An 11,770-nucleotide genomic window follows, 5' to 3' on the forward strand; every position below is an offset into this window, starting at 1 on the left:
ATTAAATGTGCACTGTACATAATTTCATTTAATCTGAACAATAACTTAATGAGCTAGGTCTATTATGCCCATTACAAAGATTTGAAAATGCTGCTTGTATGTAAGTTGACTAAATTGGCTACTAAAGAGGGAGCTGAGATTTAAAGGTAGATCAAATCAGTGACATAGAAGGCTATGTGATGCTAGCCAGCACACTTAAAATTACTAGAGCATGAATGTCTATGGTGTTTTGAGATATAGATTTGAAAATCAGTACCTAACTTAGGCCATTAGATGAAAAAAATCCAAACTGGGCCCTGTAGAATGTTTCCTGGTATCCTCTCTGCTCCTGTCATATGAAGGAAATCTTTCTTGGACAGTTAGTTATTGGCCATCTGTGAACCCTGTGAGTTCATGGGAAAGCCACTCCCTGTTGATGTGTCATGAAGGAATGGGTGAGTTCTTGTGAGCCTGGCATTGTATCTGCCAGTGAATTTATCTGCCTCCACTTGCACTTCTCCCACTTTTTTTTTTTTTTTTTGCCTTCCTAGATGACTAGATATTTATTCGTCAGCACAATAATACTTGCCATTTGATAGAATCTAGTGATAGGCCAGCTTATCAATTTATAGTGAAAAAATAGAACCTATGCAAACTACAAAACTTTTATCAGCTTGACCATCACATTGTGTCCCTGGAGACCTTGGAAGCTGGATTGCAATCAGGAAGTTGCATGAAGTACATGGCATCAGAACAAAGAGAGGTAGATAAATCACATTTTTAATAGTGTCAGGCTAAGACATCCTGTTTCATCTCATCTTCTCTGGAGAGGTGGGCCTGCCAGTAGGAGTGGAACACCCAAAGTTTGAAATACTTCAGACTCATTCCAAAGGATGCAACAGAATTTCAAGCAACTTTTAGATCAGCCTTGAGAAACAGAGACAAGGATGCAAAAATTTCTCTTTTTTCATCCTGCTTCTCTCCTCTTTCCCTCCTTCCTTCCTTCCTTCCTTCCTTCCTTCCTTCCTTCCTTCCTTCCTTCCTTCCTTCCTTCCTTCCTTCCTTCCTTCCTTCCTTCCTCATTCCCCTGTCTTTCTTCCCTTGCCTTCCCTTCCCTTCCCTCTTTCCTTCCTTTATTCCTTTTTCTGATTCCCTCTTTCTGTTATATCTTGTTACACTACACGGGCTGCAAATGTGGACTGAGAAATATCATTAATTTTACAAGTGAGATACTAACTTTCTAGAAATGTAGAATTAGAAAATGTGAGAGCTAAAAGGATAGATACAGACAATGAGATCGACAGAAATTGTATTTCACCCAAAGTTAATATATTTACTATTAGGAGGGACTAGAACTCAGGCTTCCTAAATCACCATTATTTAGCCTGAGGATGGCTACATTTTTATATTAAAATCAAATTATGTTTTCTTGTTGTATTAAAATCCTTCTCTACTTTCCTGAAAAATATTCAGAATATTTACGTATCTAAATTTTTTAACTTGTAAATCTTTATAAGACTGTCACTAAGATGGGCCAAGTGAGATTTTAATTGTCTGTGTTTTTCAATGAAAATAATCCATTAGGTAAGTGACTTTAAAACTCTAGTTGCAAAATGATATTGTAAATTAATGATTTTTACCAATTCTCTTTGCTTATTTGTATGTCTGTCTTCTATCTCCTCCCACTGCCACCGTATGTGTGTTTAATAATTAGAAAATAGTTACTTGGGTGACGATAAAAAAAACTCTTTGGCCTGTAGCATCTTGAGTTTTCCTAGAAGAGGCTGTGTGGGATGGTAGAAAATTCTCTAGGCCTTGGAGCCAGATGGACTTGGGTTTGAACTGAAGCTCTGCCACTGAATAGTTTGTGGCCTTGGGCAACTTGAACCTCAATCTGTCATCTGAATGTGGCAGGATAATCTGTGAATATACTGATTTTTGTTTCTTTCTGCTGTTCTCCATCCCAAGAAGGTAAGTGGTTGCTTGTGCCTCAGAACATTAACCGCATATGCCATTAGTTGCAAGGCCCCAGTATGACAACCTCCCTTCAAAACTTCTAGAAATGGATGAGAGCTATAACTTGGAGTTGCTGAGGCAAAGGGTGCCTACCCCAGAAAAGAGAATAGAGATTCATTCATAGAAAGAGGGAAGATGATGATGTTTTTTAAGAAGAGGTGTAGGGCTAATTCATAGTTATCAGGAGGACTGACAGGAGCTATGGCCTAAGAAGTCCATGCTAGTCATAAAACAAATGGAGCCACCTGCCTGCGAATCGACCAACTGGGCCTGAGCTGTGGGGCCTGGTGACCTAAAGGTTAGAAGCCCTCCTTTGCTTTCTAGGTCCCTGTAAACTACCCTTGTTCTCAGATGTTTTAGAATCCTCAAATTTGACTGATATTGACTCTAATCATGGTAGAGAGCTGACCTCTGTCTCTACTTACAAGGATAAGATAATGAGCCATTTCTTACACCTGAGTGCTGTAGAGCAAATTCATCTCTGTTACCTAGTGTCTACCAAGCAGGGTGATTCTGAGAACTAAAGATAAATGTACATAGAGCACTTGGTACAGTGTCTGGCACACAATAGGCATGATGGGAAATTGTGAATAATTTCATATTATGAATGATTTCATATTCAAATTATAAATAATTAAGGCATTTTGTTTCATCACCAAAATGATCTCCGAACCAAGACTGGTGGAGCTGGGTGTGCTTCTCTTTCCAAATGAAAGACAAAATAATTCATGACGTAGAGCCTAGAATGCCAGAACTGAAAGGGTTCTATATTAGAGTAGGCTAGGCCACAACAATAAACAGGCACAAAAACATGATGATTTAACACAGGAGACATTTATTTCATACTTACTTAAAATTCTAGGATAGTCTGTGGCAAGTGGTTGGGTTCTCTGTGCCACATGGTCTTTTTCTGGACCCAGGCTGACAGGTTCTCCCATCTCTGAGAGAAGGATCCCAAGGTAGCATGGGGGGCTGCCCAGCCCAGTCACCAGAAGGGGAAGAGAATGTGTAGGAGCACACATGGGAGATTTTATGGGCCCACCCCAGAGTGGCACAAATCCTTTGTTCACAGACCATTGGCCAGCACTCAATCACAAGGCCATGCCTACCTGCAAAAGAGACCAGGAGATTCAGTCTAGCAGTATGTCCAAGAAAAAGGAAAAAAAAAAAAAGATTTTAATGAACAGTTAGCAATCTCTGTAAAATTAGGCAATTCTGGTCCAATGCTTCACTTGATTGTGTGTGGCTCTGGAAGGTGGAGTGTTCTTTGCTATGGCTTTCAAGACTGGGTTTCCTCTTTCTACAGAAATGCCCAATCCAAAGTTCTCCTTATTTAGGACGTGGCACCCTTTTGACTAACTCTACATATCTTCCTGCACCAGGCATCTTCAAAATCCCATCAGATATATATCCCCTTTTGTTTTCCTGTAATGCATTTATAATTGCAAAATCCGCTGGACACAAGGAGTAAAATCTGATTGGAAGGAGCGTTTGCTTCTTTGAGCACCCTGAGTTTGCTGACAGCTATGAAATACATCCACTGTAACTCTCCTCTCACTGCTTGACCCCACCCATTCCCTGGCCTCCCCATTCCTCTAAGCAGCATCATGTGAAATCAAATGTTTCTTGCCCTCCTTTCTAAATTGCATGCAACCAGCTAGCAGGCAAATAAACAGTGAGGTAAGAGCCAAATTTACATAAGGAGCCTATTAATATACCATACAAATGAGGGGCCTGTGGAGAATGTTAATTCATTTCCTACACTGAATGGCCATGATCACTGTAAATTTTCACCACGGCAAGACCTAAGATGGAAGTGGAAAGGTTGGAGATACATAAGAAATAGGAATTAACTAAATTTTATGAAGAGAGTTAATTATCATGTACCCTTTCCACAAAGTAGAACACCTTACAAGGTGCTCCAACTTTAAAACTTGGGTTCATAACCTTGAAAATGATTTTTAGGAGTCATCTTGGATCATTTCTTGAAAGGCAATGGATGGGGAATTGAAATCTCTTAATGAAATGTTTTAATTTATCAAATTTTAAAATTGGAGACATTTCTAGAGTACTATTATAGAAATTTAAGATCTACCTTTCTTAAACCCCCAAGAACCATGGCTGACAGAGCATAGGTAGACAGAGCATGTGAGGTTTTTGTAACTCCCCAATGGCTGCTTGATTGCTTTATTGTTTCAGTTATTGATTTAACTAAGATTAATTTCATTCCTAGCATTTGCCAGGCATTGTGCCCAGATTAGTAAAGTGGGCACTCACAGGTCCATGAGAAGATAGACATGTAAAACAACCTCCTTGAACGCAGTACTACAATTGAGGCATTAGAAAAATGCTATCCGAAGACCAGGTATGGTGGCTCGCATCTGTAATCCTAGTACTCTGGGAGGCTGAGGCGGGAGGATAGCTTGAGGTCAGGAGTTCAAGACCGACCAGTCTGAGCAAGAGCGAGACCCCCATCTCTACTAAAAATAGAAAACACTAGCTGGGCAACTAAAAATAGAAACAAAAAATTAACCAGGTATGATAGTATGCTCCTGTAGTCCCAGCTACTTGGGAGGCTAAGGCAGGAGGATCACTGAGTCCAGGAGTTTGAGGTTGCTGTGAGCTAGCCTGGGCAACAAAAAGAGACTCTGTCTCTAAAAAGAAAAAAAAGAAAAAGAAAAAGAAAAATTCTATTGGAGTCAAGCAAAGAAGGGTCTCCCTCTCTAGAGAGAGAAGGAAAGGGAAAACTTCACAGAGAATGATGAGCAGTTTACTTGGTAGAGGGAACAGCAGCTGGGAGAGATGTTTAGGGAATGGTGAGTAGTTGTGTAGCTAGTTAGTGGGCACATAATGGGACAAGGTAGGAGGAAGTAAGAGGTGAATCTGGAAAGAATGTTTGGGTAAATCTGTGAAAAGCCTTTTCATGTAATCATCAGAAGTTGAGTTTTATCATGCAGGTTAGGGAAGTTAGAAAATGTTTTAAACAAAATCGATTCTGGGTCAATTAACTAATTAATTAATTCTGTAAACATTTATGAACCATCCACTGAATGCAAACTACCTTCCCTTAGAAGTGTCACAGTGAATAAGACGTAGACTCTGCCCATAGGAACTTATAGTTGATGAATGGTTACAACCAGTAGAGATGTTTCTAAGGGTTTTCTAGGAAGGGCTTTAATTGAGCCTATCATCAACGCCTTCCAAATTCACTTCATGTTGCCATTCACATCATCATTATCTTTGATGTGGCTGATGGAAGTTTTCTCAGATCCTTGTCAAGTGTGTTTTTGGAAAACACTGCTATCTTACTGATCTATAATGTAAACCCTATATGAAAACAATGTATTTAATATGCAAGCAAGTAAAGAGACCCCTAGCCCACCCTTTTGATCTGATTGTCCCCTCCCCACATCTGTCCTGTATAGGAAATATGGTGTAGCCAACATTACAGGTTTACTGTACTCTGAGACAAGGCGTTCTACTTCGTCTGTACTAAGAGATGCACAGCCCAAAGTAATTGTTATAATTGCAAGTGATAAGTCAGAGAGAGAGACAAGGTACATGTAGAAACTCTCCTGTTGGCACTGGGTGTGTGCGGCAGGTATGCAGTGGGGGGAGGCTTCTTGGAGAAGATATTGGGGAAGAGGAGGGGAGAGGGCATTTCAAGCAGAGGGCATGCCAGGGAATAAGGCCTGGTTTGCTCTGATTGGAGCATCAAGTGTTTTGGAATGACTGCTCTGTTTGCTCTGTGGAGGAGAGATGAAAGTGGGAGAATAATTTGGTCATCTTGATGAATAAAAGGTTTTGAGCAGGGGTCCTCAAACTATGGCCCGCGGGCCACATGCGGCCTGCCGAGGACATTTATCCGGCCAGCCGGGTGTTTTTGCTGCCGCTGCCTGTCCTGCTTAGCAGCCAACTCATCCGGGGCCCACAGTGCGCATGTGTGGAATGTGCGCCGCACTCTCCAATGGCCCTCCCACGGTCTGAGGGACAGTGAACTGGCCCCCTGTTTAAAAAGTTTGAGGACCTCTGGTTTTGAGGATAGTGTTCAGGCTCATTTGACCAGCACCTATTGTTTGATAACTATCCAGTGAATTCAGATGAGATGTGCGGGGAAGGGAAGCCCATTTATTGACTCAGTAAGCTGTCCCATAAATTAATGCTCATGCTCCAAGAAATCTCATGAAACAATGAAAGGCGTGGCCCCAGTATAACTGCCAAACATTTCTCTGCCATAGTCTACGTTTCAAGGTTGTTAGCATCTTTTTCATGACCTGCGTGTCCTATTGTAGAAATTGAGTGTTGCATATTTGACCATGTTTGATTTCTCTTGGACTGAAAGGACCACCTGGATTAGTAATAGATGGATTTTTGGTGGGCCATAGAATCTGAACCTGGGTACTCAGGAGAAGCATGCTGAGAAAAACACATAAAAAAAGACTAGCTGCTTGGTGTAGTGGCTCATGCCTGTAATCCCAGTGAATTGGGAGGCTAGGGCAGAAGATCACTTGAGCCCAGGAGTTTGAGATCAGCCTGGGCAGTATGGCAAGACACTGCTTCTAAAAGAAAATGAAAAGAAAAAAATTAGCCAGGTATGGTAGTGCACACCTGTACTCCCAGCTACTAAGTAGGCTGAGGCGGGAGGACTATTTGAGCCCAGGAGTTTGAGGTTACAGTGAGCTATGATCTATCCACTGCACTGGGTGACAGAGCAAGTCTCTTAAAAAAAAAAAAAAAGAAAAGAAAAGAAAAGAAAAAGAAAGACTGTAGGAGTGCATGATTTCAAAAGATGGAAAACGGTCTTTCTCCTATTTAATTTTTAGGGGAAACAAAGACAGCTGAAGGCTAAACGTTCTTGCAGGGAAGTGGTATTTCCTGGGGTCTCTGACTCTTGACCCTGACCCTATCCAAAGCAATTCCTAAATGAGGAGTACATTTTTAAATTGTGCATCTCTGACTGATGTACTTTTGAGTTCCGAGAAAAAATCTTTTATGAAGCTTTGGAGAGTTAGCGAAAAACCGTGCTGTTCTCTGGGTTAGGGAAGATTCTATTGCCCAGGGCTCCCCTTGCGGCCACTTGCCTACCTGGGAGGGATGCGTTGGCACTTTTTGGAGGGAGGAAGGCCATATAAGGTCAGGCAGTACCAGCAAGTCCGTGCCCTGTCTGCTGACACAGAAAGCTTCTGTGCCTTCTCATCTTATTTTTGGCCTCACTCAGGTATAGTAACCTCCCGCTGGTCCAGCTGCGATCAAGACACTCACCCCAGCCTCCGTCCTGAGCCTCCCAGCCCCAGCTAGGATTTGAACTCGTGGTCCCGAGAGCAGTGTGGATTAGTGCTCAAGGGCTCCCACGCTGACTCCATCAAAGCTTTCCAGCGTACATCTCCATTATGTGAACAGCTCTGTTAACCAAACCTATTATCTTTCCCCCTTGGTTTTCAACTTGAGAAAGGGAAAGCAACTTCTTTAATGGCCCACAGATTGATGATTAACATTTTACATGTCCCTGCTGCTAAGTAAAAGAACTGCTTTGTGGACAGTGAAAATGCCTGGGAGAAGGAAGCGGGAGTCAACTTGGTTTATTAAGTTGTGCTGCTTCATTAATCACAATCTTTTTTTATGGCAGTGCTTAAAGGCCCATCCATTGTGCTTCTCGGGAATGGGGTAGATCAAAACCTAGTGCTTTTAGTGCACCTTTGACATCTGGCATAGCAGCCGGCTATCTGCGATATTGCTCTCGAGCAGTATGGGGAGCTGCATTTACTGTGACCATGCTGGCCCCTCTGATTTAAGCTACTGCAGAGGGCAATGAATTACCTTAAAGGAGCTCCACTGCAGAACTCCAAGTTTTATGCCGGACCCCTGCCAGCTTCCCTACTTTATGAGTATGAACAATCAGACAATTGAACTGATTTGACTTTGCCGCTCCTGGAGTTTCATTGCTGCGAACCTGGGGATGTAATGATGGCAATGCCATGCTAAGTGCTGCTCTGACTAGCAGCGGTGCCTGCTGCCCGTTCAAGTAGGGCACCCATTCTTGTTAGCTGAAAACTGCTCTGATTTGCAGCAAGGGGGAAAAGAGATCCCATGCAATCAGATTAACTCAACTCTGAATGTTATTTTCATTTAACACTGTGGAACCAGGCAGTGTCCCAATTTTTTTTTTTTTCCTAATGGTAAACTCATTAAAAGGCAGGGTTCTTTCACAAGGAGTCTTATAGCACTGATGTGGAAGGCACCTGCCAAGTCCTGAAACAGATTGTAGACACACACACTCAAAGAAACTTACATACATAATACATATATATACCTACTCCACAGACAGGCTCAGGCTGTCTTATGCAAAGAATAAGCACCATAAATATTTATTGAATTGATTAATTAATCCAAGAAGATAAAACAATTCTTCAAGGGACAAAAATTGCATTGTCTTTTGGAACAATAAGTGCTAGAAGACAATAAAATGCTATTTACCAGCTTTCTGGGAAAAATTAAAATTTATTATCCAAGAATCCTGTACTCCACCAATTTCTTGTGCTTATGTGAAAATGTGGGAAAAAAAGCCCCACCTAATATTCAAATATGTAAGATTGCAAAAGAATAGTAACTACATGGCTTTCTTGGATAAAGAAAAAGACCCTTTCCAAAGACATTTATCAGAATACTGAAAGATGAGTCAAACACAAAGAAAGAGAAAATAATAATAATAATTAATAGTGCTTGCTATGTGCAAGGCACTCTTCTGGGTGCATATATTAATTCATTTAATTCTTTTTGTGCAAACCAATGATGTAGTTACTATTATTATTTCTCATTTCCAATGAGGAAGCTGAAGCCTAGAGAAATTCACTTTCCTGCTCCAAATCACCCATCTAATAAGAGATAGTGCCAGGGTTTGAACCCCTGCATTTGGACTCCAAATTTCACACGCTAAGCCTTTATGCTGTACTGCTTTTTTTTTTTTTTTTTTTGAGACAGAGTCTCTGTTGCCCAGGCTTGAGTGCCGTGGCGTCAGCCTAGCTCACAGCAACTTCAAACTCCTAGGCTCAAGCAATCCTCCTGCCTCAGCCTCCCAAGTAGCTGGGACTATAGGCATGTGCCACCGTGGCCAGCTAATTTTTTCTATATATGTTTTTAGTTTGCCAATTAATTTCTTTCTTTTTTTTTTTTTTTGAGACAGAGTCTCACTTTGTTGCCCAGGCTAGAGTGAGTGCCGTGGTGTCAGCCTAGCTCACAGCAACCTCAATCTCCGGGGCTCAGCGATCCTTCTGCCTCAGCCTCCCGAGTAGCTGGGACTACAGGCATGCGCCACCATGCCCGGCTAATTTTTTTGTATATATATTTTTAGTTGGTCAATTAATTTCTTTCTATTTTTGGTAGAGACCGGGTTTCGCTCAGGCTGGTTTCGAACACCTGACCTTGAGCAATCCGCCCGCCTCGGCCTCCCAAAGTGCTAGGATTACAGGCGTGAGCCACTGCGCCCGGCCTGCCAATTAATTTCTTTCTTTTTTTAGTAGAGACGAGGTCTTGCTCTTGCTCAGGCTGTTTCCGAACTCCTGACCTTGAGCGATCCACCCACCTTGGCCTCCCAGAGTGCTAGGATTACAGCTGTGAGCCACCGTGCCCAGCCTGTACTACTTCTAATAAGCTGTAAAACACAAACACAGAAGTTAATATTGATGATTGTAAATGATTAATTCTTTTATTATTTACAAAATTGAATGCTAAAGAAAAATAATATTTTTGTTTCAAATGATACGGTGCAGAATCCCAGAAAAAGAATTTTAAGACAAAAGAAAAAAAAAGTAAAGCAAGACATCTTTTAGGCAAAGATACTAAATTTTTCAATTATAAAGAAGAATTAAAAATAACTGTTTGGATTTTGATATTGGTGATTAGATGAATATTGGTTTAAGACATTCTTAAAGAAATGAAAAGCTTTACTGTAACCACTTATAAAATATTTAGAACAATGTCTAGCTACAATTCAGATCAACCTTCTATGAAAGGCATTTAAAAATGCTCGATAAAGATCTAAGATGAAATATAAGAATATCTGGCTACCAAGTTATGACTTAGGATAAGTAGGACCAAAAGAAAGCTATGTATAATGAAATAGAAAGAAAACATGAAAATATAGAAATCAGGTTGGGCGTGGTGGCTCATGCCTATAATCCTAGCACTCTGGGAGGCCGAGGAGGGTGGATCACTTGAGGTAAGGAGTTCGAAACCAGCCTGAGCAAGAGCAAGACCCCATCTCTACTAAAAATGGAAAGAAATTAATTGAACAACTAAAAATATATATAGAAAAAATTAGCTGGGCATGGTGGCGCATGCCTGTAGTCCCAGCTACTTGGGAGGCTGAGGCAGTAGGATCGCTTGAGCCCAGGAGATTGAGGTTGCTGTGAGCTAGGCTGACACCACGGCACTCACTCTAGCCTGGGCAACAAAGTGAGACTCTGTCTCAAAAAAAAAAAAATAAGAAGGAAAGAAAGAAAGAAAGAAAGAAAGAAAGAAAGAAAGAAAGAAAGAAAGAAAGAAAGAAAGAAAGAAAGAAAGAGTAGAAATTAGTCAACGTAACAATTGTTTATATCGTAATGTAATAAATTAATGAGTTTAAATGTAATAAAATGTAATAAGCTTAAATTCCCCCATGGAAAATCATCACAAACTTTTATAAACTATCCCATCAAATACTAAATAAATAAGTCTCTCATATGCACAGCATCCCTGGGCACAAGATCTCACATCCCTTTGGAAAGGGGCATAGATAATTGAAAAAGGAAATATGGGGTGAAGGCCCTAAGACATATTTATTGTGCTGACTCTATGTGCAAGACACATTTGTAGGCTCCAGGTACATAGCAGTGAACCCAATGTTGTGAAGGTAACAGCTTAATTGTAGTGGTGATGGTAGTAGGGGGAAGACAATAGATCAGTTACCCAAAGTTAGCTAAACTGCAAGTCCTGAGGGAGCAATTCCCACAAGACTGCCCTCTCTTTTGATACCAATTGTAAATTTGGAGGATTCCCCATACCCCCATCAGGTGTGATAATTCACTAGGAGGACACACAGAACTCACTATAGGCTATTATACTCAAGGATGTGGTTTATTACAGGGAAAGGATACAAAGTAGACCCAGCCTAGGAAGAGATGCGCAGGGTGGAATCCAGGAGTCCAGAGCTTCTGGTCATTGTCTCTGCATGGAGTCCTAAATGCCATTACCTGCTCCGGACCATGATGTATGACAATACATATACTGCCAACCAGGGAAGCTCACCTGAGTTTTGGTATCCAGCATTTTTTTATTGAGGCTTGATCACATACTGTCTACAGGACTATGTTTTAGTCTCTAGCCTCTCCGGGAGGTCAGATCCTGGAGGTCAGATCCGACATGGTGTGGCCCAAAGACCCATCATAAGTCACTTTCTTAGACTGTCCAGTGACCAAAGCCTCCAGAGAAACAAAAACACTTCTATCAGCTAAGACATTCCAGGGGCCTGGAAATCTCTTCCCAGTAGCCAAGGGCAAAATCCAGAGCTCTTTTGGGGTAAGATTAATTCTTCACTGCACACCAATAAATAGACAATGGATGCAATGAAGAGTAATAAAGCAGGGCAAGGGGACAGAGAGGGGAGTGAGGGTGCTTCCTCTTGTGCATGGAGTAGTAGGTGAGACTGCTCTTACAGCCTGAAGGAAGACCAGGAGGAAGCCTGCCATGTAGACACTCGGGGAAGAGCATTTCAGGCAGAGGAAACCTCAAGATCGAAGGC

Source organism: Microcebus murinus, chromosome 12, assembly GCF_040939455.1.
Source record: "Microcebus murinus isolate Inina chromosome 12, M.murinus_Inina_mat1.0, whole genome shotgun sequence".
NCBI classification, from domain to species: domain Eukaryota; kingdom Metazoa; phylum Chordata; class Mammalia; order Primates; family Cheirogaleidae; genus Microcebus; species Microcebus murinus.